Below are 27,760 nucleotides of genomic sequence, written 5' to 3'. Positions count from 1 at the left end.
AAGAATCCATTTTAATGATATGAATAGTCTGCCATGGTTTGTACCGTTTTCTTAAAATAATGAATTTGGTGTATTGGAATTTACCTGTATATGGCCATGTCAATGTTAAGCTATCATAAATTTTTCTAAATTTTATTTTATTTAAATTCAATTAACATACAGTGTATTACTAGTTTTAGGGGTAGCGTGTGGTGATTCATCAGTTGCATATCACAACCAGTGCTCATTACATCACGTGCCTGCCTTTAATGCTCCAATTTTTTATTCAAATACTGTATTTTATAGCCTAAATATGTAGAGTTAGACAACATCTACCTTATTTCCTGAAATTATTCATCTTTAAACACTTGGAGTTATTACCTATCATTCTTCCTAATGTATTTTAGAAGAGAAATTGAATATGATCTCATGTTCTGCACATCAGAGAAGCATTTTTCCAGTTTTTGCTGGAGAATTAAGTGCTAATGCACTGAGGTACTGTTTCTCAAAGTGTGGTTCCCAGATAACATCGGTGTGCTTTGGAACTTGTTAGAATGCAAATTCAGGGGCTCCACCTCAGACTTACTTAATTAGAAACTGTGGGAATGGGCCCCAGCAATTTGTGTCTCAACATCTCTGCCATGTGATCCTAATGCACATTGCAGTTTGGGAACCACCACCCTAAGGCATTCACTGTATGTAATGAATTAAACACTCTTGTACTGCATTCTTGGGAGAATTCAGAAAATAGTAACATGATGATAATTATCTGTGTTCTGTGGTTCAGATGAGGAATTCTTAATCATGGAATTGTTTTGAAGGTTTTGCTATAAGATCTTTATTTAATTTTTTCCCAAGTTTTTATTAAAATTCCAGCTAGTTAACACAGTGCATTGTTAGTTGTAGGTGTAGAATTTAGTGATTCATCACTTACATAGAATACCTGGTGTTCATCACAGCAAGTGCCCTCCTTAACACCCATCACCTGTTTAACAACCCCCTCCAACTCCCCTCCCATAACCCTCAGTTTATTCTCCATAGTTACGAGTCTGTTTCTTGGTTTGCCTCTTTTTGTCCCCCCATGTTCATTTGTTTCTTAAATTCCACCTATGAGTAAAATCATGGTATTTGTATTTCTCTGACTTATTTTACTTAGCATAATACTCTCTAGCTCCATCCATGTCTGCAAATGGCAAGATTTCATTCTTTTTAATGGGTAATATTCCATTGTGTATATATACTACGTCTTCTTTATCCATCAGTTGGACATTTGGGTTCTTGGCATAATTTGGCTATTGTAAATAATGCTGCTATAAACAGGGTGTATGTATCCCTCTGAATTAGTATTTTTGTATTCTTTGGGTAAATATTTGGATAAATACCAGTACAAATGCTGGATCATAGGGTACTTCTGTTAACATTTGAGGAGTCTCCATACTCTTTTCCAGAGTGGCTGCACCAGTTTGCATTCCTATCAACAGGGTAAGAGGGTTCCCCTTTCTCCGCATCTTCGCTAACACCTGTTGTTTGCTGTGTTAATTTTAGCCATTCTGACAGGTGTGAGGTGATGTCTCATGGTAGTTTTGATTTGCATTTCCCTGATGATGAGTGATGTTGAGCATCTTCTCATGTGTCTGTTAGACCTATGTCGTCTTTGCAGCAATGTCTACTGATGTCTTTTGCCCATTTTTAAACTGGATTATTATTATTTTTTTTGCATGTTGAGTTTGATAAGTTCTTAATAGATCTTGGATGCTTACCCTTAATCAGATATGTCATTTGCAAATACCGTCTCCCATTCCGTAGGTTGACTTTTAGTTTTGTTGATGGTTTCCTTTGCAGTGCAGAAGATTTTTATTTTGAAGTCCCAATGGCTTACTTTTGCTTATATTTTTCTTGCCTCAGGAGACCTATCTAGTAAGAAATTTCTATGGTTCAGGTCAGAGAGGTTACTGCCTGTGTTCTCTGGGATTTTGATGGTTTCCTATCTCACATTTAGGTCTTTGATCCATTTTGAATTTATTTTAGTGTATGGTGTAAGAAAGTGGTGCAGTTTCATCCTTTTGCATCTTGCTGTCCAGGTTTCCTGACACCATTTGTTTAAGAGATTATCTTTTTTCTCCATTGGATATTCTTTCCTGCTTTGTTGAAGATTAATTGCCCATATAGTTGCAAGTTCACTTCTGAGTTTTCTATTACGTTGCATTGATCTGTGTGTCTGTTTCTGTGCCAGTACCATACTGTCTCAGTCACTACAGCTTTGTAATACAACTTGAAGTCTGGAATTGTGATGCCTCTACCTTTGCTTTTCTTTTTCAAGATTGCTTTGACTATTGGGGATCTTTTGTGGTTCCATACAAATTTTAAGACTGTTGCTTCTAGCTCTGAAAAATGCTGGTGATACTATGATAGGGATTGCATTAAATGTATAGATTGCTTTGGGTAATGTGGACATTTTAACAATGTTTGTTTTCCCAGTACATGAGAATGGAATATCTTTCCGTTTCTTGACTTGCTTTCATCAGTGTTTTATAGTTTAAGAGTACAGATCTTTTATCTTTTGGTTAGCTTTATTCCTACGTATCTTACAGTTTTTGGTGTAATTGTAAATGGGATCAGTTCCTTGGTTTCTCTTTCTGCTACGTCATTATTGGTGTATAGAAACGCAATAGATTTTTGTACATTGATTTTTGTATCCTGCGACTATAATGAATTTGTGTATCAGGTCTAGCAGTTTTTTGGTAGAGTCTTTTGGGTTTTCCATACAGAGTATCATGTCATCTGCAAAGAGTGAAAATTTGACTTCTTCCTTGTTGGTTTGGATGCCTTTTATTTCTTTTTGTTATCTGATTTCTGAGGCTAGGACTTCTGGAATTATGTTAAATAACTGCAGTGAGAGTAGACATTCCTGTCTTGTTCCTGACCATAGAGGAAAAGCTCTGTTTTTCCCCAGTGAGGATGATAGTACCTGTGGGTTTTTCATATATGGTCTTTATGATATTGAGGTATGTTCCCTCTAACCCTTCTTTGTTGAGGGTTTTTATCATGAATGAATGTTGTACATTGTCAAATGCTTTTTGTACATCTACTGAGAGGATCATATGGTTCTTAGCCTTTTATTAATGTGGTGGATCACATTGACTGATTTTTGAATATTGAACCACTGTTGTAACCCAGGAATAAGTCCCACTTGCTTGTGGTGCATGATCCTTTTAATGTACTGTTGGATTTGATATGCTAGTATTTTGACAATTTTTTCATCCATGTTCATTAGTGATATTGGCCTGTAGTTCTTTCTTAGTGGAGTCTCTGGTTTTGGAATGAGGCTAATGCTGGCCTCATAGAATGAGTTTGGAAGTCTTCCTTCCATTTCTGGTTTTTTTTTTTTTTTTTTTAAATGTTTGGTAGAATTCCCCAGGGAAGCCATCTGGCCATGGACTTTTGTTTGTTGGAAGATTTTTGATTACTGATTCAATTTCTTTGCTGGTTCATGTTTTCTATTTCTTCTTGCTTCAGTTTTGGTTGTTTGTTTCTAGGAATGTACCCATTTCTTCCAGATTGTCCAATTTGCTGGGATATAATTTTCATACTACTATAATTGTTTGTATTTCTGGGGTGTTGGTTGTTATCTATCCTCTCTCATTTGTGGTTTTATTTGGGTCCTTTCCTTTTTGATAAGTCTGGCTAGGATTTTATCAATTTTACTACTTTTTTTCAAAGAAGCAGCACCTGGATTCATTGTTCTATTTTTTTATTTTCTATATCAATAATTTCTCTAATCTTTATTATTTTCCCCCTTCTTCTGGCTTTAGGCTTTGTTCTTTTTCTTGCTCCTTCAGTTGTAAAGTTAGGTGGTTTGAGATTTTTCTTGTTTCTTGAGGTAGGCTTGTATTGCTGTATACTTCCCTCTTAGGATTGCTTTTGCTGTATCCCAAACGATTTGGACTGTTGTGTTTTAATATTAATTTGTTTCTGGTTTTTTTTGTTGTTGTTGTTGTTTGTTTGTTGTGTATTCTTCGATTTCCTTGTTAACCCGTTCATTCTTTGGTAGCATATTGTTTAACCTGCATGTATTTGTATTCTTTCCAAATTTTTCCTAGTGTTTGACTTCCAAGTTTCATAGCATTTAGGTTAGAAAAGATGCATGGTATGGTCTTAATCTTTTTGTACTTTATGGGGTCTGATTTGTGACCTAGTAGGTGATCTGTTCTGGTAGAACGTCCCATGTACACCTGAAAAGAATGTGTATTCTGGTGCTTTAGGATGAACTGTTCTAAATATATTAAGTGCAACTGGTCCAGTGTATCATTCAAACTTATTGTATCCTTATAGATTTTCTGATTAGATGATCTGTCCATTGATGTGAGATGTTTAAGTCTCTTAGGATTATTGTATTATTAATGAGTTCCTTTATGTTTGTTATTGTTTTATATATTTGGGTGCTTGCTTGTTGGGGGCATAAATATTTACAATTGTTAGATCTTGTTGGATAGTTCCCTTTATTATGATACAATGTCTGTCTTCATCTTTTGTTACATTCTTTGGTTTAAAATCTAGTTTATCTGATATAAATATGGCTACTCTGGCTTTCTTTTGACATCCGTTAGCATGATAAATTGTTCTCCATCCCCTCACTCTCATTCTGCATGTATCTTCAGGTCTAAAATGTGGGTCTCTGGTAGGCAGCATATAGATGGGTCTTTCTTTTTTTTTTTTTTTTAATTCAATCTGATACCATCTGTCTTTTCATTGGGAGTGTTTAATCTATTTACATTAAGAAAAATTGATAGGCATTTAGTGCCATTTAATACTTATTTTGTCATTGTTTCTGGAGATTTTCTGTTCCTTTCTATTCTTTGTCACTTTTGGTCTTTGTTTCCCACTCAGAGTCCCCTTTAGTACTTCTTGCAGGGCTGGTTTAGTGTTCATGAACTCCTTTAGTTTTTGTTTGTCTGGGAAAGTCTTTATCTTGCCTTGTATTCTGAATGTAACTTTGCCAGATAGAGTATTCTTGGCTGTGGGTTTTTCCCATTCAGCGTGTTGAATATAGTGTGTCACTCCCTTCTGGTTTGCCAAGTTTCTGTGTAGAGATCTGCTGGGTAGCCTTATGGGTCTTCCCTTGTAAGTTAGGGACTTCTTTTGTCTTATTCCTTTTAGGATTTTTTCTTTATCACTATATTTTGCAAATTTAACTACAATATGTCTTGGTGTTGGCCTGCTTTTGTTGATTTTGATGGGAATTTTCTGTGTCCCCTGGTTTGGGTTGTCTGTTTCCTGCCCCAGATTAGGGATGTTTTCAGGTATTATTTCCTCAAATAAATCTTCTGCTCCCTTTATCCTCTCTTCTTCTTCTGGGACTACTATGATAGGAATGTTAATCTGTTTGATGGAGTCCCTGAGTTCCCTAAGTCTACTCTCGTGATCCATAGTTAGTCTTTTTTGTTTAGCTTCATTATTTTCCATTATTCTGCCTTCTCTATCACTTACTCTTTCCTCTGCTTCTTCCATTCTTGTGCTTGTTACATCCACTATGTTGTGAATCTGTTACTGCTTTTTTAATTTCTGACTGGTTGTTTTTTAACTCTATTTCTGTGAAGAAGGTTCTCCCTGATGCCTTACATGTTTTTCTCAAGCCTGGCAAGTATCCTTATGACTGTTGATTTAAATTCACCAGGCGTATTACTTGGATCTGTTTGATTAGGTCTCTGGCTGTGACTTTTCCTTCTTCATTCTTTTGGGATAGATTCCTTGATCTTGGCACTTCTTCTAAGTCTTGGTCATCTTCTCTGTGTTAAAAAAGCCGTTATATTTCCGGCTCCTGAGAGTAATAGCTTTCTGTAGAAGAGGTCAGATAGTGTCCAGGGCCTGTTGCTTTAGGGAGTGTCCCTGGTGTGTGCCACATGCCCTCTGCTATTGTGCTTTGCTGCTCTATCCTTTAGGCCACTTGTCTGCAGAGGCTCTCCTTGCCTGTAGTGGGCAGTGTTTGATCTTGGTGTGAATGTGGTGTTTTTTAACTAGGTGTGCTCTGGTCTGTTTGTTAAATGAGACCTGATGGTGCTTCCACTAGGCTTGAAGCTTTGCAGAAACTCTGTGGTCAGAAGACATGGTGTATGTGGGGTTTCTGCTGATCTTCAGAGGAAGGGGCCTTCTGCACTTGGACTCAGGCATACTTCTTTGAGAAAAGTAGCACAGTAGAGTATTTTTCCTGTAAGTTCTTAAGAAAATTAAACATAAATGCACACCAGGACTCTTAAATACCTGAAATAATTTGCTCTTGGGTTTATATAATCAGTATACATGTTTTGATTTTCGCAAGATTATAAAGCAATACTGAACACTTGGGAAGAAAGTGAAAGTTAAAAAAAAAAAAAAAAGGCCATGTTTAAAGTTATGAAACAAACCCTCCCGCCCCCCCCGACAAAAACCCAAACCCATCCTTACCAAAGAGTGGCTTCCTGATTTTGATCAAAATGAGTAGGTTTTAAAATGAGATAACTACATTGAAAGCAAAAACCCACCAGTTAGAATTCCTATTAAACGGACTAAAAATATTGAATTGTTTTTCAACTTCTGACATTTGTGGAAATGCATTAGTAAACATTGAATATATATTTGGTGCTGGAATGCAGTAGTGACTAAACAGACTATCTTTTATGAAGGTTTTATTTTCAAACATAACTTATTAAAGCTGAAATAAGTTGTCAAAATTATTTCTCAGCATTTTTTTCTTTTTTTTTTTTTTGAAGAGAGTCCTTCCCCATGTGTATTCTTGGCTCTTTTTTCAAAAATTGACCATCTATACCTGGGTTTATTTTTAGGCTCTCTGTGTATATGTGTCTGCTTTTATGCCAGTACCATACTGCTTTGATTACTACAGCTTTGTAATACAGTTTTAAATCAGGAAGTGTATTACCTATGGCTTTGTTCTTAACATTGCTTGGGCTGTTCCAAGTCTTTTGTGGTTCTGTGCAGATTTCAGGATTGTTCTATTTCTATTAAAAATGCCGTTGGAATTCTGCTAATCTGCAGACTCAATGTAATCCTTTAGGTTGTATACATATTTTGACAATCCTACTAATATATGAACACAGAATATTTGAACATTTGTTTTCAGATTCTTTCATCAATGTCTTAAAGTTTTTGGTGTACAAAGGTTTTACCTTTTGTTTCAATTTATTTCTGAGAACTTTATATTTGTTATTGTAAATGTTTTATTTTTATTTTTTTAAGATTTCATTTATTTATTTGACAGAGAGAGAGAGAGATAGCAAGAGCAGGAACACAAGCGGGGAGTGGGAGAGGGAGAAGCAGGCTTCCTGCTGAGCAGGGAGCTCGATGTGGGGCTCGATCCCAGGACCCTGGGATCACAACCTGAGCCAAAGGCAGATGCTTAATGACTGAGCCACCCAGGCGCCCATTGTTTTTTTTTAAATTGAGATAATTTCTAATAGTATAAAGGAAAAACTGTGTGATTTTTGTATCTATAGCTTCAGTGAATTTGTTTACTCACATAGTTTTTTCAGAGTCTCAGGTTTCTTTATATAATACCTGCAAAGAGTAACAGTTTTACTTCTCAGTTTGGATGCCCTATTTCTCTGGCCTAACACTTGGCTATGACTTCCAATACTACATTGAGTGGAAGTGGCAAGATTATGGGTATCCTTGTTTTTGTTCCTCAATTTGGGAGAAAGAGCTTTCAAATCATGACAGAGTAATGTTGTTAGCTGTGGGCTGGTCATATATTGGCTTATATTATGTTGAGATATGTTCCCTCTGTACCTACTTTGAGAGTTTTTAATCATGAAAGGATGTTCAATTTTGTCAAATGCTTTTTCTGTATCTATTGAGCATCATTTTTTTTATCCTTAATTTTCTTAATGTGTTATACAACACTGTTGCCCCCGCCACACACACACATTGAACCATTCTTGCCTTTATGGGATAAATCTCACTTGATCATGGTGTATGATACTTTAATGTATTGTTGAATTTGGTTTGCTAATACTTGGAGGATTTTTGCATTTGTGTTCGTCATGGATATTGGTGTGTAATTCTAGAGTTCTTGTTTAGTTTTGATGTGAAGGTAATGCTGGCCTTACAAAATAAGATTGGAGGTATCCCCTCCTGTTTTTTAGAGTTTGAGGAGGATTGGCATTAATCATTAAAGTATTAAGTAAAATTATCCACTGAAGCCATCAGGTTCTGGACTTGGGTTTGTGATCTTTTTGATTACTGACAGATTCTCCTTACTGGTAATCATTCTGTTAAGATTTTCCATTTCTGATTCAGTTATGGGTAAATTCCTAGAAATACACAACCTACCATTTCTTTTAGGTTGTACCATTTATTGGCATATAATTGTTCAGGGCAATGATCTTTGGTAGTTTTGTTATCCCTCACAGTATTAGGTATTTTGCTTACAATTGAGACTTCTCTTTTCTTGGTAAGTCTAGCTAAAGGTTTGTCTATTCTACTTATTTTTTCAAAAAACCAGCTCTTGCATTGATCTTTTTCTATTGTCTGTATACCCTATTTCACTTAATTCTACTCTGATCTTATTCCTTTAAACCTTGAGCAGCTGTTTCTCTATTTCCTTGAGGTGTAAAGTTAAGTAATTGTTCTTGTTTCCTTTTTTAAAAAACTTTATTTTTTCTTCTTGTTTTTTAATGTAGGGACTTATCACTATAAACTTTCCTCTTAAAACTGGTTTGGCTATATCCTCTAAGTTGTGGTATGTTAAAAAATTGCTGGATTTGCTATGGTCCTTTGGGACTGATGAATGCGTGCCCTGTTGGCTATCAGAGCTCCTAGGTATTTTGGGGTCCCATCTGAAGAAGCAGCTGCAAAATTTTGGGCACCTAAATATGTGTACAAGCTTCTTCCAGGGAGATACTGGTGACTATTTTATTGTTGAAGCAGTCTAGAGGGTGGGAATGAGGGAAATGTCTACTGGCTTCCCAGTCTACAGAGAAGAGTAGCCAGCTTCTAAGTGTGCTATATTAGAAGCCAGATCCTCCTTAGGCATAGCCTGTGAAGTTTGCAGTTAATTCCTCTCTTCCATCTTCCTTGAAATGAGTCCTTTTCTTTCTGTTTTGTTTGATCCCTACAGGGATAGCTGCAGTTGGTGCTTACATGTACATGCCTGTTGAAAAAACTGCTGTTCAATTTGCTGTAATGTAATGTTCTGGGTCTTGTGACCACCAGCTTAGTAGATGTTCAGAGTTTGATGTCTCAGGATCCTGTATGTCAGATGGGGGTCTTAAAGATTTGTGATACAAACTCTTTGATCATTAGGGAGAAGTTGTGAGTTGGGAGTATCCTCCTGATTGTATGATGCTGTGCTGGGTTGACAGTAGTTTAGGACTGGTTTCCAACTTCTCTGACTCTTTTGATGTAGGCATTTTTCTCACTTGACAAGTGTGTAGAAGTCACTTAGCTGGGTTCTAGATAGTTTTCAAATTAAATTGCGTCTGGTGTGGCTGTGCATTTGGTACATCTGTGGGAGGAGGGAAATTCAGGAGTCTATGTTGCTGTCCTGTTTGACTCCCTCTGTGAGGATTGCATTCTAATGGGGGAGAGTCTGATCTTTCTGCCTTCCTCTTAAAAGACTTTCAGTGTCAGGCCCACCAGGGTAATCCATGACAGTCTCCCCATCTCACAATCATTAATTGGATCATACCTGCAGAGGTCCTTTGACATAACAGTTAATGTACTCAGATTCTGGGAAATAGGACACCGACATATTGGAGGGGCCTTACTCTACCACAGGAGATAAGGAGGAATTAGCTAAAAGGATACAAGAGAGGTTGGCCATAGGGTAATGTAACAGAAGCCTAGAGAGAAACATGTTTCAAAATTGAGCATTTGTAGTAATTGCTGCATATTGGTTTAAAAAATAGAAATGATCATAAGCCTTGGCAGTGTGAGCTGACCACTGTTGGGGGACCATGGTCAATATGGAAACCTGTGTGGATTTGATTTACTAAAGAAAAGGAGGGCCTCCCTTTGGAGAAGCTTCCATGAATATTGAGCAGAGAAACAGATGGGGTGGCTGAAGGAGGTGATAGCTTAATTAAAATGGATGATGTAACATACTGATATTCTGATGGAATGATTTAGTAGAGGGGAGCAAAAAGTGATGCCATATTGAGAGGTGATAGGGTATAGCGTATTAATGGTTTTGGAATTGATTTTTGAACAGGATAATGGATAAGTCATCCACGCAGATAGGAAGGAATAGTAAGTATGTGTGTAAAGTTGTAAATAGATTTGGTGAGAGGCTGTGAAGTTTGTCTACTCTTTGTTTTTTATTGTCCTACTGATACAGGGAGTGAATCATCAGCTAATAGGGAGGTGGGTGAGATGTGAAGGCTTGAGGAAAGAGAAGGTTGGGAATGGTAATTACTTGCTTTTACTCTCTTCTATTTAGCCTAAAATACAAAAAATTAGCCCAAAGGAAAAAAAAAAATCTGTCTTCCAGGGCTATTTATGGGCATTTCTGGAATAATGACTAAAAAGTTGGCTTAAAAAAAAAAAACATAGAACCCTTTTTTATCCAGGGTTTAATTTGTCTGTGTGGAACTCCTGTAGAGAATGCATAGTATTACCCATTTATGGGGAGTTGAGCAAAAATTGGGCTGTTATTAAGGTCATAAAAAATTCAAATATGTAGAAGAAAATCTCTTAATAGGATATGAAAAAAAATGGAAGATAGGAAGGTTGAGGTTATAGATGACTTTCTTAATTAAATGGTACTAAGAGGTCATAGGGGTCCAGATGACATTGTGTATGTCTACCTGCTGGCCTTTTACTTCCCCCACCATTTCTGCTGTCTGCTCTCCTTCATTCTCTCATTTGAGTTTCCTCCTTTCTGGAACTTGACTTTCTCCTACCTTGCTACACATCCTTCAGATAATGCCTAAATTACCACTTAGACAATCCTTTTCTGTCCCCCTCCATTCCCCTACCTACAACTAGATTAGGCCAACTCCCTACAGGTTTCCTAGTGCCCTATTCTGTTTGGTTTTTCCTGCCCAGCACCAAAATTAAAATGGAAAAATTACCTTGGAATTGGTGTATAAAATGTCTAACTCCCCTGCTAGACTGAGTCCTGGGAAGTTACTGAGTTAATAGCAACCTGCCTGGTATATTAGTCCCAAGTAAGTATTTTTTGAACAAAAAGGATATCTAAGAGTGTATGTGCATATAAATATACAAAAAAAAAGCCTATGTACTGGTTCTTCTAGGTCACTTTGTCTAGGTATGAACAATGTTCCCACTGTTGATTTACGTCCCTGTGCAAATGTCACCACCTAAGAAGCCTTCACTGATAATCTTAAGTAAAATAACCTTCTCTATCATATCCCTTGATTCTGTTTTAGTTTTCCTTATCAGATACCACTATTTTACATAATTGTATTTTTGGTAAGTACTTGTGGCTTCCTGATGGTATGTCAGTTCCAGGAGTTCAGAGTCTTTGTCTTGTAGCACCTGGAAGACTTCATGGCTTGCACTAGATTCTTAATACTGTCCAATGAAAGAATTTCATACACATACCTATGTAGATACCTAATACTAGGTATGTTGATACTAATGTAAATTATGAGTTGAGCATGGGGATAATATATATGTATGTATTTGTATATTTATAAATGCTTCCTGAAACCTTTAAGAAATTCATTTGAAAATATGAGAAATATGGGTGAATATTTGTCTAAAGTTGGTGATTGGCAATATTTTTGTAAATATGAGCTTCTCATGCTGTGTTTCTAGAAATCAAATAGCAGACATTTGTTAAGAACTTTAAAGGTCACCTAAAGTTGTGTTTTTGGAAACTACAGTGGAGCATGAAAATGCTCATGATTGGATATTGATGGGATAGGGTATAAAGTTGTATTGACTACATATGGTACATATTTATACTTACGTCTAAATGTAGGTGCCTGTCAGTATGTAAAATTAAAAAACTAGTTGTACATATGAATACTGAAATGTGTGTGTCTGGACTGATAATAACTTACAGCTCATTAAGTGAGAAGTGTGAGAGAGTTAAGATAAATATTTGTATATTTGATTTTTACTTTTCCATGTAACTAGGTGTTTACTCTTTGGTTCTTAAGTTCCTAAAATCTATTTCTTAGGAGTATTTAATGACAAATTAGGAAGTTGCTAAAGGAAAAAAACTGGTAACTTGAACAAAGAAATTCAGTAGTAAATGATGCTGTCTCTAGGAATATGATGAAAATTTCAGATTGGTCCAGAGAATTCTTACTAGGTAATATGAAATATTTTTCTGCAGCTTTATGAAATAGATTTTCCTACTAAGGAGCTTTTCAAACTGCATAAATCCATTTCTTGAGAAATGGTGTAGATCATATTCTGAAATGATACACAAACTATATTTTAAAATCTCTTTACAGACCTGGCCTTATTCCTAACAGTCCAGCTTTTATGTTTTCAGAGAATTTTATTTTATTTTGAGAGAATTTTAGAAGGTAATTTGTTTTCATGAATACGTACATACATGAAGTACCCAGAGGACTCAACCAGTGACAGGTGTTCTCTGTGGTAATATGTACTTTTTGCATCCTAGATTTTACTGTGGAGACAGTTAATATTCAAATATTCTTATAATGGAGATTGAAAATCTATATTATATTAAAAAGTGCTTGTTTATTGTGAAAGGGTAAAAATGCCTTTAAGGAAAAAATCAAACCCTCAATAGGAAAAAAAAAAACCCGTCTCACTTATGTCTTTAAGTACAGGAATATAATGACCATAAAATTAAGGGAATAGAACAGGAATTTCCTGTTGTAAACATATCCTGTACACACACACCAAATGCAAAAGAATAAATAAGAGCTATATCTTATACTAAGTGCTAATGAATGTGGGCTTTAAATGCTGACTTGACAAGAAACTTACCAAGAAGACAGAATTGTATTAAGAGTGTCTTTTCTTCATATCCACAAGCACTGGAATTTTCAGAAGTTTTACTGCTATTTTTAGAGTTGCCCATTTGTTATCCCTTATCTCTAGTGTGCTAAAGGAGGGGGCCCTTGATGGATGTTGACTTGGTCCTGGATTGAAGTAAGAGGTGGTCAGGAAGAGCCTCAGAATGAAGAGTCTCCGAAGAAACCTCACGTTACAAGGGGTTTTGAAAGGAAAAGTAGGAAGGGATAAGAGAAGGGCATAAATTGTTTAACAAATGGAAAACTGAGGAAGGGATAGAAATTAAAAGATCCTAAAGGGGAAGAGTGTGTGAAAGACTAAAGAAAATAGGAAGAAACGTGAGTTGGAAGGAGAGGATCTAAAGATGAAGCTTGTGGAGTTGGAAGGAGCTGACTTGTTCCCTGAGAATAGCTGCTGACCATCAGTTTGCCTCATGAGTGTTCACTGTAAATCACAGTAGCAAGTTGCACCTCTCCATTACTAGTAAAACCATGATCTGTGCAGTATTTATAGTGCTCAAGATAATTCTGCTGTGTTGGGAGAGTTACCAAACACTTTCCAAAGTTCTGCTTCTCCCAATTTGTTTAATTTCTCCTGATTTGTTTATTTCTCTCTTTCCCACTTCTATTTTTTTCTTCTACCATTTCTTCTAGGTAGGCTCATATATGCCTTGTCATCTTTCTGGTCCCATTTTGGGCAGCTTCTAAAGTGTTGGAAAAAGTATTGTGACCTTCTCTGGGACCTCCTTTGAGAAGAATAATCTCCTACATCCAGAAAATAATTTCTTAGATGTTAGCTGGTAACTAATTTTTCTCCCTTTTTATATATGGAGACCAGTGTATAAATGACAGCTACATGAACTTGCTTTTTTCCTTTATCTTCCTTTGATTTAAAACTGCTGCATCAAATTTTAACTGGTAAATATCTTGACTTAGCTCTTACTATCTTAAATGTTGACCTTGGGGGTAAGGGGGGAATCTCATGACAGTTTGTCTCCTGCTGTCCTTGTCCACCTTTATTAATGTTTCACATCAGTAAGCACCCCCAAATGATCTTTATAACCTGCCAGTCTGTCCATGTTGGTCCACAGCTTGAGGACTTGATGTGGCCCTCGATGGCCACAGCATAAAGTACCAGCTCCTTGAGATAATAAGCTTCCAAGACAAACAAAAACTAAAGGAATTTGCAAACACAAAACCAACCCTACAAGAAATATTGAAAGGGGTCCTCCAAGCAAAGAGAGAGCCTAAAAGTAACGTAGACCAGAAAGGAACACAGACAATATACAGTAACAGTCACCTTACAGGCAATACAATGGCTCTAAATTCCTATCTTTTAATAGTTACCCTGAATGTAAATGGGCTAAAGGCCCCAGTCAAAAGACACAGGCTATCAGATTGGATTAAAAAACAAGACCCATCGATATGCTGTCTGCAAGAGACTCATTTTAGACCCAAAAACACCTCCTGATTGAAAGTGAGGGGCTGGAAAATCATTCACCATGCTAATGGACACCAAAGGAAAGCTGGGATGGCAGTCCTTATATCAGACAAATTAGATTTTAAACCAAAAACTATAATAAGAGATGAGGAAGGACACTATATCATACTTAAAGGGTCTACCCACAAGATGATCTAACAATTGTAAATATCTATGCCCCTAACATAGGAGCAGCCAATTATATAAGCCAATTAATAACAAAAGCAAAGAAACACATCGACAATGATACAATAATAGTAGGGGACTTTAACACCCCCCTCACTGAAATGGACAGCTCATCTAAGCAAAAGATCAACAAGGAAATAAAGACTTTAAATGACACACTGGACCAAATGGACTTCACAGATATATTCAGAACATTCCATCCCAAAGCAACAGAATATACATTCTTCTCTAGTGCCCATGGAACATTCTCCTGAATAGATCACATCCTAGGTCACAAATCAGGTCTCCACTGGTACCAAAAGATTGGGATCATTCCCTGTGTATTTTCGGACCAGAATGCTTTGAAACTAGAACTCAATCATAGGAGGAAAGTCCGAAAGAACTCAAACACATGGAGGCTAAAGAGCATCCTACTAAAGAATGAATGGGTCAACCAGGAAATTAAAGAAGAATTTAAAAAATTCATGGAAACCAATGAAAAGAAAAACACAACTGTTCAAAATCTTTGGGATGCAGCAAAGGCTGTCCTAAGAGGAAAGTATATAGCAATACAAGCCTTTCTCAAGAAACAAGAAAGGTCTCAATACACAACCTAACCCTACACCTAAAGGAGCTGGAGAAAGAACAGCAAATAAAGCCTAAACCCAGCAGGAGAAGAGAAATAATAAAGATCAGAGTAGAAATCAATGAAATAGAAACCAAAAGAACAGTAGAACAGATCAACGAAACTAGGAGCTGGTTCTTTGAAAGAATTAACAAGATTGATAAACCCCTGGCCAGACTTATCAAAAAGAAAAGAGAAATGATCCAAATCAACAAAATCATGAATGAAAGAGGAGAGATCACAACCAACACCAAAGAAATACAAACAATTTTAAGAACATATTATGAGCAACTCTATGCCAGCAAATGAGATAACCTGGAAGAAATGGATGCATTCCTAGAGATGTATCAACTACCAAAACTGAACCAGGAAGAAAGAGAAAACCTGAACAGACCTATAACCACTAAGGAAATTGACGCAGTCATCAAAAATCTCCCAAAAAACAAAAGCCCAGGGCCAGATGGCTTCCCAGGGGAATTCTACCAAACATTTCAAGAAGAATTAATACCTATTCTGAAACTGTTCCAAAAAATAGAAATGGAAGGAAAACTTCCAAACTCATTTTATGAGGCCACCATTACCTTGATCCCCAAACCAGACAAAGACCCCATCAAAAAGGAGAATTACAGACCAATATCCTGGATGCAAAAATTCTCACCAAAAAGTTGAAAAATAGAGCTACCATACGATACAGCAATTGCACTACTGGGTATTTACCCCAAAGATACAAATGTAGGGATCTGAAAGGGTACGTGCACCCCGATTTTTATAGCAGCAGTGTCCACAATAGCCAAACTATGGAGGGAGCCAAGATGTCTAGCCAATAGGATCCAACAGTACATTAAAAGGATTATTCACCACGACCAAGTGGGATTTATTTCTGGCCTGCACGGTTGGTTCAACATCCGCAAATCAATCAATGTGATACAATACATTAATAAAAGAAAGAACAAGAGCCATATGATCCTCTCAATAGATTCAGAAAAAGCATTTGACAAAGTACAGCATCCTTTCTTGATCAAAATTCTTCAGAGTATAGGGTAAGAGGGTACATACCTCAATATCATAAAAGCCATCTATGAAAAACCCACAGCGAATATCATTCTCAATGGGGAAAAACTGAGAGCTTTCCCCCTAAGGTCAGGAATACAGTGGGGATGTCCACTATCACCACTGCTATTCACCATAATACTAGAAGTCCTAGCGACAGCAATCAGACAACAAAAAGAAATAAAAGGCATCCGAATCGACAAAGAAGAAGTCAAACTCTCACTGTTTGCAGATGATATGATACTTTATGTGGAAAACCCAAAAGACTCCACCCCCAAACTGCTAGAACTCATACAGGAATTCAGTAAAGTGGCAGGTTATAAAATCAGTGCATAGAAATTAGTGGCATTCCTATACACCAACAACAAGACAGAAGAAAGAGAAATTAAGGAGTCAATCCCATTTACAGTTGTACCCAAAACCATAAGATACCTAGGAGTAAATCTAACCAAAGAGGCAAAGAACCTGTACTCAGAGAACTATAAAATACTCATGAAAGAAATTGAGGAAGATACAAAGAAATGGAAAAACGTTCCATGCTCATGGATTGGAAGAACAAATATTGTGAAGATGTCAATGCTACCTAGAGCAATCTACACATTTAATGCAATCCCTATCAAAATACCATCCACTTTTTTCAAAGAAATGGAACAAATAATCCTACAATTTGTATGGAACCAGAAAAGACCCCGAATAGCCAGAGGAATGTTGAAAAAGAAAAGCAAAGCTGGTGGCATCACAATTCCGGACTTCAAGCTCTATTACAAAGCTGTCATCATCAAGACAGTATGGTACTGGCATAAAAACAGACACATAGGTCAGTGGAACAGAATAGAGAGCCCAGAAATGGACCCTCAACTCTATGGTCAACTAATCTTTGACAAAGCAGGAAAGAATGTCCAAAGGAAAAAAGTCTCTTCAACAAATGGTGTTGGGAAAATTGGACAGCCACATGCAGAAGAATGAAACTGGACCATTTCCTTACACCGCACACAAAAATAGACTCCAAATGGTTGAAAGACCTCAATGTGAGACAGGAGTCCATCAAAATCCTAAAGGAGAACACAGGCAGCAACCTCTTTGACCTCAGCCACAGCAACTTCTTCCTAGAAACATTGCCAAAGGCAAGGGAAGCAAGGGCAAAAATGAACTATTAGGACTTCATCAAGATAAAAATCTTTTGCACAGCAAAAGAAACAGTCAACAAAACCAAAAGACAACCGACAGAATGGGAGAAGATATTTGCAAATGACATATCAGATAAAGGGCTAGTATCCAAAATCTATAAAGAACTTCTCAAACTCAACACCCAAAGAACAAATGATCCAATGAAGAAATGGGCAGAAGACATGAACAGACATTTTTCCAAAGAAGACCTCCAAATGGCCAACAGACACATGAAAAAGTGCTCAACATCGGTCGGCATCAGGGAAATCCAAATCAAAACCTCAGTGAGATACCACTTTACCCCAGTCAGAATGGCTAAAATTAACAGGTCAGGAAACGATAGATGTTGGCGGAGATGCAGAGAAAGGGGAACCCTCCTACACTGTTGGTGGGAATGCAAGCTGGTGCAGCCACTCTGGAAAACAGGATGGAGGTTCCTCAAAAAGTTGCAAATAGAGCTACCCTATGACCTAGCAATTGCACTACTGGCTATTTACCCCAAAGGTACAAATGTAGGGATCTGAAGGGGTACGTGCACCTCGATTTTTATAGCAGCAATATCCACAATAGCCAAACTATGGAGGGAGCCAAGATGTCCATTGACAGATGAATGGATAAAGAAGAAGTGGTATATATATAGAATGGAATATTATGCAGCCATCAAAAGGAATGAAATCTTGCCATTTGCAGCGACATGGATGCAACTGGAGGGTATTATGCTGAGTGAAATAAGTCAATCAGAGAAAGACAGGTATCATATGATCTCACTGATATGAGGAATTCTTAATCTCAGGAAACAAACTGAGGGTTGCTGGAGTAGTGGGGGGTGCGAGGCATGGGGTGGCTGGGTGGTAGACCTTGGGGAGGTATGTGCTATGGTGAACACTGTGAATTGTGTAAGACTGTTGAATCACAGACCTGTACCTCTGAAACAAATAATACATTATACATTAAAAAAAAAAAAAAAATGAAGGAGGGGAAATCAGGGGGAGACGAACCATGAGAGACTATGGACTCAGAAACAAACTGAGGGTTCTAGAGGGGAGGGCAGTGGGGGGATGGGTTAGCTTGGTGATGGGTATTAAAGAGGGCACATATTGAATGGAGCACTGGGTGTTATATGAAAACAATGAATCATGGAACACTACATCATGATGTAATGAATGGCGATTAACATAACATAATAAGAAAAAAAAAAGTACCAGCTCCTTAGCAGGGCCTGAAATTATCTTTTATTGCTCAAAACTGCAGTCTGTGGGCATCATGACTTGTTGTTTCCCTACTATATATGTACCTTGTATCCTACTATCTCTATTTTTGTTATAAGCTTTCCACTTTTCATTAAACAGAACACGTCTACTTTGGGCTTCACCACCATCTCCTCCTCATTTAGTGAACTCCAGAATTCCTGATAATTTTCTCACGTACTAAAACCTTTAAAATCTGTTCCTTTGCACCCCAACATGTCTTAATATTGAAAATGGTACTAAACATGTATTGAGAGACCCATTAAAGCACAAACTTTTTTTTGAATGTTTCAAATTTTTATTTAAATTTTAGTTAACAAATAGTGTAGTATTAGTTTCATGAGTAGAATTCAGTGGTTCAGATAAAGTACAAACTTCTTCATTCCATCTTTTTTGTTTGGTTTTGGACCTTAGATCTGTAGAACTGAGTTGATGATCTGTTTTGGTTTACTGTTGGCTGCTATTGTTTATCTGTGCTAGCCGCCATTTTAGATTTTAGATTTTAAACTACTTTTTCTTTCCTTAACATCTTAAGATTCCATAAGAACTTCTGTTTAATGTTTTTCTTTTTAATAACTTTGTTAGATAGATTCTTAAAATGTATCCTGCTTTCAAAATTGACCTAAAAGACTGACTTTTATTCAGCATTTAGGAAATCACTCATGTTGAAGAATCTAAAACTTTTTTTGATTACTTGGTAACTTTCAATCATGCACAAACCACATTTTATCTATTGCTATCTTCCAGGAGTGGACCCCTCCATTGCTTTCAATCAAATATGCAGAAATGAATGTTCTTCTCTGTCACTTTATGGCCCCAAGTTTTCTTTGGGGTATGTATCAAGAAGTACAGTTGGGAGGTCACAGGATAAATACCTTCTTAATTTCAGTAACCTATTACCAGATTGCTCTCCAGAATAGCTGTGCCCGTTTAAGAACCCATGAAGTGGGAGGACAGGATTCTAATTTTAGCCACAAGTTCTATAGTTAAAACATTTTGTAACTTTCTAATTATTCTCCATCTGATAAGTATTTATCTCTGTTGCATTTTGGCTTTATTTGATTTCTAGGGAAGATGAACTTTTCTACATACTACATTTCTGTACGTTATAAATAACATCGTTTATGTAAAACACTTTAGAAGACTTCACATACAAATTTAAAACCAGAGTTCAATGACATAGTCTTTTAAGTGCAATCTACCAAAAGGGCCTGTGAGAAAACTTAACACCCAGTAGCAAATAAAAATTAGAAAATATAAAAGGTGGATTATATATATTAGCTGTAATAAACTAAGAAATCACTTATAGGGAGTACACAATATAGAACGAAGTAAAAATCCTTCAAAGAACATAAAAGATCTAAATAAGCCATATAATGTTCATGAGTGAAACAACCCACTGTTTAAAGACATCAACTTGGTCTTTAAATTGAAAAATAGCTTCTAAGCATTGCAATGAAAACTTCCAATCAGTGGAAACTTAAGGTTTCAAAGTTATATAAAATAAAGGTCAATAAATAGATCATCAGTCCCATCCTATGCCCTCCCTCAGATTCTCTTGGTCTCCCATGCCTAGGCCACCAAACTAACCAAATATATATAGACCCACATGGCCCTATAGCTAAGGCCACAAGCCAGAATCTGATTTCTCCTTACAGCTACCTCTGGACAAAGTTAAGTCATAATGGATCTGGCTTCCCCTGGGACTGAATGAATGAGCTAGGTGGTAAAAGACAATGTCCTTGAACTCTGGTTTTAAATTTATAGGTGAAGTCTTCTAAGGTGTTTTACATAAACGATGTTATTTGTAAATAATGACAAATATGTCTTTATCCTTCAAATGTGTATTTTGTCGTCACTTTTGCCAGGACCACTGGTATTATGTTGTAGAAGAGGAAAGAAAATGGGGTTATGTTTTTCTCGATTCTGTCGTTAAACAGACTTCATCTAATTTCTTAAAATCTTTGCTCTAAGTTTTTGGTTTGAAAGTCTTTAATTTCTCTTTTCCAAGGTTTATTTCTTTAAAAATTTCACAAGACGGCATTACACTTTCTGAGAAACTATTTTTCTGTATCTTGTAAGATCATTTTGTGACTTCTCTGTCTTGCTGATAGTGAATTCATGTGATAGACTTACTGATGTTGAGCTATCTTTGTGATTCTGGGATGAACAATACTTAATAGTATTTTTTATACTGTTGGACTTAGCTACTTGGTATTTCATGTGGGATTTTTTTCTGTTTATAAGTGAAATTGTCTTATGTTCTTGTGCTGTCCTTACTGGATTTTCATAGCAACACTGTATTTCATGAGGTAGGTCATTTTTTCTCATTTATTCTGTGGAAAAATTTTTATAAGAAACAAATTTAATCTTCAAATTCTGATAGAAGTTCCTAGTAAAATTGCCGAAGCTTGGAGATTGTTTTAGGGGGTGATAAGGTTAGGAGAATGGCTTTTTGGTGGTTATTCAATTAACATTATCATTTCTGTAATGATTATTATCTAGGCTTTCTCCTTTGAGCCCATTTTGACACATTATGTTTTTAGAAATTGATCTGTTTTATTGATATCATCACCTGTTGGCATAATTAAAAATCTGTAGGAGACCGTTTGTTTACAAAGTACATATTTTCTTTAGATACCTGTCTATTCAAGTCCTATGCCCTTTTAAAAAAACTGGGCTGGTTTTTTCATTGTTCTCAGTTTTTAATATACTCTGGATATTTACTCCTTACCAGATAACTTGCAAATATTTTCTCCTCTCTCATGGATTGCCTTTTCACTTTGATTGTGTCTTCTAATAAATAAGCTTAATTTTAATACAGCCTAGCTTACCTATTCCTAATTTTATTGCCTATGCTTTTGGCATTAAATCCAATAAAATCTTTGCCAAACTGAATGTCATAAAGTTTTCCTCTTAGAGTTTTATAATTTTTATTCTTATAGGTAGGTCTTTGTTTCATTTTGAGTTTTGTATATGGTGTTAAATAAAACCCAACTTGATTCTTTTGCATCTGGATATCCAGTTTTCCCAGTGCCATTTGTAAAAAGGTTGTCCTTTCCCATTGAATGGTTTTTGCACCCTTGTAAAAAAATTAATTTTATGTAAGCAGGGGTTTATTTCTGGGCACTCTATTGTATTCAGTTGGTCTATATGCCTTTATGCTAGGACCATACTTATTTGATCACTGTAGTTTTACAGTAAGTTTTGAAATAAAGAAGTATGAGACGTCCAACTTTTTTTAAAGACTCTTTTGGCTACTTAGAGTAATAAAGCACTCTCTAATATTACAGACATTAACCATTTCTCTTTTATTCTTCTGTCTTCATTATGAAGCACAGTGCCTCAAACCTAGTAGGTATTCAATACATATTAATGGGAGAATGTAAAAAATTAGAGGATTTCTTGATAGTATAAGATTTGGCATGCTCTTAAAGAAAAATGAAATTCTTTTCCTTATATACTCTGGAGTAGAAAACGACTTACTGTGAAAACTTTACAGAGGAATACTAGCAAATTCTTTTCTTACTCTTAGTTTAGTTCACACTTATTCTTTAAGAATCATGTCTTAATATATGAACTGCTATTTTTACTGGTGTTGTATAGCTGCAAAAACAGTATAGATGCAATCTAATTGCAGGTGTCCATGAAAATAAAAGATGAGGCAAACAGTGGACACTGAATCAGACTGGATAGAGTATGTTAGTACGTTGTTTCTGTTCATCCAGGTATGGGTTCATACAGACTCAAATACTGAAGTAAATTGCAATCACATTAAGTCCTTCAACCTTTTATGTTACCTTGTGTGGTGGAGGCGTTAGCGTCCAGGTGGTAGCTTAGCAGTTGATGGCCAAAAGAAAACCGACTTCTTAGGAAGATCTAAGAACTTTGAGGCCTATTTGAAGCTTGTTAACTTCAGAAAAACTGGAGATGATGGATAAAGAACGGTGAGCTGTTTTGAGGATACATTTCTAATGAAGGAATATGGATTTTAAAACCTTAAAATTATATTCACGTCTTTTTCATATACTATGTGTATTTTGTTAAGCAGATGGATGACTTAATAAATTCATTTTTGTGTGTATCTAAATTACATAGTCATCTTGGTAGGTATCTGTATGCTAGTTTGGTTAAGTTGGGAACTCTTATTGATTTACTTATTTACTTGGTTACATTCATCAAAGGAGCAAGAATGAGATTTGGAAAACCAAGGTGAAACAGAAGCCATTTTTCTTGTAAGGTCTTTGTGCTGTCAGACTAGGTGACTGACAGACAAATTGTGTCTGGTGGGTTCCAACCTGTCCTTCCCATCTCATTCCACCATGTAGCTCCTCCTCATGATGGCTAGCCATCAGTGCTGTTTACCATCATCAGTCTTGGTTCAGCAGATTCACTGAGGTGGTAGCTACACTTGAGCGCCTGTTGTTCACAGACCTCTCCATGACTTCTCCTCAAAGTCCCCCTTTGGTGTCCAGGGAGGTTTGGCTTGTCAGATTGACTACTTGATGATGACTCCTCTTTTCCTTCTCCCCGTCCTTTAGTCTGCGCCTTCCATAGCAATTCTGACAGCTTTGTAAGGTCTGATTCCTATGTGACAAGGGATTAGATCACTTACAGTGCCCCTGCTCACCAGAGTAATAAATCCTCTAATTCAAATGTGGAGTTGTGTCCACACTTTATCTGTCTATCTGAGGTACAGCCAACTCTTACTGAGTGGTGAGCACTGCTAAATTTTCTCACCTTGTTGACATAGGAATACATTTTTAGAAGACACATAAGTCTTTCATAAAAATATTCTGTGGTGTTTGGTGTCAGAGTTACTGATTTTGTAATACAGCTTTCTTATTGTTTCACAAAGTATTGCCACAAGAACTAGAAGGAAAGTTTTGCTTTCAAGTGGTTCCCACAGGGTTGTGGTTTATTAGTCTGCTGCCTAGAACTTTGAAGTCCTATATAACGACATTAAAAAGATTACTAACTATGTAATATTGAAGTTGGCATGTTTAGGAACAACCTTTGTTATGGAGAATACTCCCAATCCGAGTGAGTTTTGTGTAATCCGTCCCTTCGAACTACATGCCCTTTAACATGTACTTAAACTTTATAGATTTTAACACATAAAAATAGCGACACATGATTTTGAAGTTTGTTTCATTTTATGGACATGTTTTTTGGACTTTAACATCTTGAGAGTATTTCAAATTATGAGCTAAGAATGTGACTTTGGCGTTATCTGGCCAGTTTGAGGAGGCCATTTCGTATGTGTTTGAGTAAACTCAGGTTTTTGTTTTTTTGTGTGTTTTTTGTGGTTTTTTTTTTTTTATTATTAGTAGAAATCTTTTTTTCCCTGAGAATATCTTGGGTAAGGGTTTGTTAGTGAAACTTAACGTGTACCATTGAATGCCAAAATGGCCATACGTTTCATAAACCTCACAGTAGATAGTCTGAAACATTAAAAGAGTGGTATTTCTCTGCTCAAAGTATTCTCTAGATTCAACATCATATCATTATCCAGAGCTTTTGACTTATATTAATGCCAGAATAGTTCAAATGGCCAGCCCTCATGTACATAAAAAAATAAAAGCTATGCTACCTATATGTAATAAGAGACACAAAGAGAGATGATATATTTGTGTTATGTGTACCTGTATGATAGATACCCTTGTATGAAGGCAGTCATTAGTTACTAAAAGTAGGCAGGAAATGAAAGAGATTCAGCCCTTGAAGGGACTCAACCGTGGGTAAGATCCACATTTACATACGGTGCCACTTAATTTATTGCCTGCCAGCTCTAAATCTACTTTTTACTGTCTTGCTATGTCCCATGGACATCGTTCTTTGCCAAGAACATTTTAGTTTCCTCAGTGGAGGGTGCTGACGGGACACTGTGGGGGAAGGCGTTTCTCTTTCTGGTTCTGGGATGCTTGCATTCCTGCTGGTTCCACAGCTGCCGTCAGCACGCGTGTGTGCAGCATTGAGTGGTATTGATTCTCTAGCAAGTTTCTGATGGTAGTTGTGGTCCTCCATTCCATGCCTGCCAGCTTTTGTTTGCTGACACCCTAATGGAGGTTTTCCCTTTGTCCAGTCCCAGTGTGTGGTTTTGTGCCTGCCAGCCTTACTTCCCTGGCCCAGCAGTAGACTCCAGCTTGGTGGTCCCCATGTGCAGTGTCCTGTTGATCAGCCTAAGGTCCCTGGCATCTAGTTTTAGCCCATGGTTTCTGAGCCCAGCCTTGGCTTACTGATGGTGCACTGTCTCTGGTCCAGGTCAGGTTGCTAAACTTCTTGACCATCCAGTGGGCTGCAGCCAGATGTTTTTAAATGAGGTTTGAATTTCAGTCTTGGAGAGTGGGGGCCCCTTTCTATGTTTTTTCCTTCCTTGGGTTTATTTCCTGAGATTTTTAAAAGAGTTTTATTCATTGTTAGTAAACTATCATATACAGTTAATAATACTTTATATTAAACCTTTCCTGTTCAAATTATGTGTAGTATACAAGTCCTTATTGATGAGTGAACGATACAGTTTTTGTTGTTGCCCCTGAGGCCACATCTCCATCCCTGTAGTGTCAAGGAAGAAAGCTAAAACTTTTGTCCTGAGAAGCTAGAGCTTGAACATGGGGCTCCCAGGGCATTTGAGAATTGAGGGAGTTTAGAATGGCCACAGAGGAGGGGGCGGGACCATATGTGCATATGACAGCTTAAAGCCTTTGCTGACTCCAGAACTCTGTATGCATGGGACAGTATTCCAAGGGACCTGGGGGGTCCCCAGGGAATCAACTGCAAGACTGAAAGATGACCAGACACTTAAGCAGGTGCTCACCCCAGAGGAGACAGAGTTGGAGCTTGCAGTCCTGCCATGTTAAAGAGAGTTAGTGAATACCTTTGGATTTCTATTAATACTCCAGAGGGACCACATCTTAGGAGTAGAAACCCTTACCAGGCACCAATCACCACCCTTCAGAGGAAGAGGAAACAATATACAGTCTGTAACACATGTCTACAGTGCCCACTCTATAGTTCAAAATTACTCTATGTTCAAAAAAAAAAAGTAAAGGTGATTAATATTAAGAGAATCTGTCAATTAGGAAAAGACCGACATATTGGAAACAGTAGTATAGGATTTCAAAATAATGTTGAAAAAAAAATGTTGAATCTACAAGAAAACCTTGACATAATGCATGAGATCTGATGAATTTCAGGACAAATAGAGAAAGTGTAAAAGAGAATACAGTGAAAACTGAGGACTGAAAAAACATCCAGGATAAAATTAGATTGAAATCTATTGGCTGTGGTCAACAGTGAGCTTGAGAATAGACTGTGTTCTATGATACCGGGTTGAAAGCTGCCAGTCTTGTTATGGCCTGGGCACAGACCTGAACCTAGCACTTCTATTTTACTCTGTAACTCAGAGCAGTTAGAAGCCAGCCAGTATATTTAAGGAGAGGCAAAACAGACCTCCCTCCCCTGAGAATTTGTGGCTGTTAATCTATCACAATCATCCTGTTCTAAGAATAAGAAGTGGGGAAGACAGTGGAGTTTCTGCTAGTTTTAACAACTTACGCATTGTCTAGTCAGTTGCTATACTCCTTGGAGTCTTTGTATTCTTGTCCATGAAAGGGGAAAATATAGTCTGGGCTGGGTTGAGCAGTAAACGTCTGGAAGTAGCATACAGTTAATGAAAGCTACGTATTAAGTGCAGTTCCATTGTTCGTTGGTTCGATTGCTTCAGTCCCTAAAGTTCACATGTAAATGTGGTTAATTACATAAGCTTTTTTCATTGTTCCATAATTTTGAGATAGGTTTGGAAGTAATGTAAAGTTTTTCTGTGAAACTTTTTTTCTTGTTCCAATTATATTTTAATATTGAAAATAGATAAAGGTATAGAAGTTGTTGAGCCAGCCATTGTAACTGGGGTCAGAAATTTTGATCTAAGACTATATATTATGTAATATAATCATAATAGAGGCAGTAGTAGTGCCTTGAGGCCATAAGTGAACACAAATCTTTGTACTGTACCACTAAATGAACTTGGACCTTGAGCCAGGTACCTACTCAAGCCACTCTTCCGGTGGGTATTCTCTTTGCTGGGCTTGCCTGCCCTGCCACTCTGGCATCCTAATACACCTTTTTTATTCACGCCTATTTACCCAGTGATGGAAGGAGTCATAAACAATGATGACATCGGGAGTCGAAATGCCCTACTTGTATTTCTATGTCCTTGAATAATAACAGGCATAGTTTTTAGTTTTTCTGGGCCTAATAATTCAAATATTAAGGATTCGGACTAGATGATGTCTAAAATTTTTTTGGCTCTGATTTTGCAGTTCAGAAACTGTTAAAGGACTGGGGATGGCAATGATTACCTATTAAGAAAAACTGAGTAGAGGTTGAAAAGATACCCAGTGGTCATTTGGTTGGTGACATAAGCCTAAGCTAGTATAAAGTATTAATACAGCCCAAACACACTGAGCTGATGGAATGATGCAATCAAAGTATATGAGAAGTCATAGTAGTGAAGACATTTGCCAGGTGAATCATGACAAGGATATTCCAAATTGTTAGAGAATAAACAGTTGCTTTAAAATAGATTTCCCACTTTATTGAGACCATTAATTTCAAAAGATTTATTTCAGTGACAGAAATACTGGTCTCAGTTAATAAAGCTCTAGTAATAACTGATATTTTAGCTTACAGAATTAAAACAGATTTAGCCATATATTTCTATTCAATGTTAGATTTCTTAAAACAGCAATTAAATGTTAAAATACATTATTAATTGAACAAAAGAAGTAAATCCCTATTGCTTGTTTTAGAGCCACTTGCCCTTTTCTTTGGACTGCAGTTCTCATTTTGGTGTCTGTAGTGTCTAAGCTTCTGTTTTTCTGCAGCATGCATTTTCATTTGTTCTTTACTGCTCGATTAGTTGGGAGTTTGTATAGAGTGGGGATTGACCAAGGAGAAGTGTACATGTGTTTTTAAGATTATTAGAGACAGTCACTTGAAACTGACTGAAAATGTCCTCTTCTGCCTCACCCTACAATACACTTAATTTGTTAAATTAACATGGCATTACCCATTCATACAGAAGGAAAGGGAAACT

At 36.8% G+C, this 27,760-nt stretch overlaps 1 protein-coding gene across 6 annotated transcripts in view; it reads left to right on the top strand.

The window, feature by feature from the left end:
- Positions 1-27,760, top strand: part of CRPPA (CDP-L-ribitol pyrophosphorylase A) — a 407,209-nt gene that overhangs the window by 39,062 nt on the left and 340,387 nt on the right. The window lies entirely within an intron of this gene.

Source organism: Halichoerus grypus, chromosome 12 (assembly GCF_964656455.1).
Source record: "Halichoerus grypus chromosome 12, mHalGry1.hap1.1, whole genome shotgun sequence".
Taxonomy (NCBI): domain Eukaryota; kingdom Metazoa; phylum Chordata; class Mammalia; order Carnivora; family Phocidae; genus Halichoerus; species Halichoerus grypus.
This window is presented reverse-complemented; position numbering and strand designations above follow the sequence as displayed.